The sequence below is a fragment of the Danio aesculapii genome, chromosome 11 (genome assembly GCF_903798145.1).
Source record: "Danio aesculapii chromosome 11, fDanAes4.1, whole genome shotgun sequence".
Lineage (NCBI taxonomy): Eukaryota > Metazoa > Chordata > Actinopteri > Cypriniformes > Danionidae > Danio > Danio aesculapii.
The window spans coordinates 46,720,667-46,722,496 of record NC_079445.1 but is presented as its reverse complement, the minus strand read 5'-3'; the positions used below and the strand labels follow the sequence as shown (position 1 = coordinate 46,722,496).

The 1,830-nt window shown below is 39.9% G+C and overlaps 1 protein-coding gene across 1 annotated transcript in view; it reads right to left on the bottom strand.

Annotated features, from left to right (window-relative positions):
* Nucleotides 1–1,830, bottom strand: part of LOC130237112 (heterogeneous nuclear ribonucleoprotein L-like) — a 17,065-nt gene that overhangs the window by 5,654 nt on the left and 9,581 nt on the right. The gene's annotated exons all lie outside the window — the stretch shown is intronic.

Genomic DNA, 1,830 nt, shown 5'->3' with positions numbered 1-1,830 from the left:
AGTACTGTGCAGATGTAAAGTATACAGTTTTACTCTGCTGTTTAATCTAGCTTACTCTTGAAAGCTATGAGAACAAATATGTAGTTAAAAGTATAAAGTATTATAATGTATTGTAACTTATGTTATAATTATTATATACAACATTATTATAAGGTTGTTTCTAGGTCATGATGCATTCACCATGCTGCTTTAAGAATAAATACTTTTTTAATAAAAAAAAAAAGTTATAAAACTGAGTCAAATATAATAGGAAACTGAACTGTGAATGTTATTAGTGATTATGATCGTGCATTGAGTGTCAATCAGCTGTTTGCTGTTAATGAGAGTTCATTAATTGATTGAGCGGAGAGAGAGCAGCTCCCCTCCCCCACTGCTGCGCTGCTCTGAGGGAGAGGGGAGCCTCTCTCTCTCTCTCTCTCAGCCGCCATTAGCGATCTCTCCGTCAGGTACAGTCAGACTTCTACAGCTCACTAACAAACTTAACTCAGCTGAATATCTTCCTATGTTATATCTTAATCAGCTGATGTGAATGAAGGTGTTCACTGAGGAACAGTTGACTGAGTGGCAGCGCTCAGATTCAAATACATAAGTCAACACTTAATTAGTTACCTAATTGCTCGACAGCATGAGCTAATAATTAATGAATAAGTATTAAAATCATGACTTACTCTGTCGTGTTGTCCTTGTCATGTACCTGGCCTCGCAGGTGCTGTGGTGTTGATGCAGCCTCTGTCTTCCGCTATACCGATCCCTTTAATCCGGCCCACGTGCAGCGCATTGTCATTTACATATATGTTCTTAATGTCAAAACATCTAAAAGAGCATATTCCATTGGTCTATCATTCAGCCTATCAATCCGACCGAACAATGACCGAACCGTCCAATCAGAAACCGTGAAGAGTCATACTCTTGCAGCCAATCAAAAAAAGCTGCCGTAAACCCGTCTGCCTTTAGGGGGAGCTCAGGAGAATAAAGCAAACACACTTAGTGTCATGATTTGCCACTAAAATAAGGACAATTGGGAAACTCCCACAGCATGATGCCCAGCCCCCCTGGAGCCATTATTGAGCAAAATAAAGTGAGGACCTCAATTTTGTCCTCACTTTATCGAAATGTCCTCACTTAAAAGGTGTTTTGTCATGAATTGGTCCTCACAAGTATAGCATTACAAACACACACACACACACACACGCACACACACACACACACACACACACACACACACACACACACACACATTTGAGATTTCACATTCGCAGTTACACACACACACACACACACACACACGCACACACACACACACACACACACACACACACACACTCTCTCTGTTGTAGTGTAAGTAGAGCAGCTGTACATGATGTTCTGCTCGTGCAGGTCTCAGTAGAGTCGCTCTGTATGATCAGTCAGTGCGGAGCGCTTTATAAAGCAGAGGAGAGTCACTCACACGGTCAGTGAACTGATTCAGATTCACACCAACTCCAGCTGTACACGTGTAGAATGTTCCTGCAGCTCAAATGAAAATAAAGCAGTCTTCATTTGATTAAACACACTCCTGATTATTTTAGTGCTGATTATGGTAATTAAGTCACTAGTAATAGATGAAGAGAGTATTGATGCAAACCTGATCAATAACAGATGAGCTGCTCTGTATTTATACTCTAATAATGAACTATTAAACACATGCTTTATTATTATTTACACAATTACACACTCACTAACCCTAATCACAGGAAACTGCTTCATTAATTATTCATCTGCATATTAATCAGTCATTTACTTTCAGCTGAGTCCCTTTATTAATCTGGCATCGCCACAGCGGAATGAACC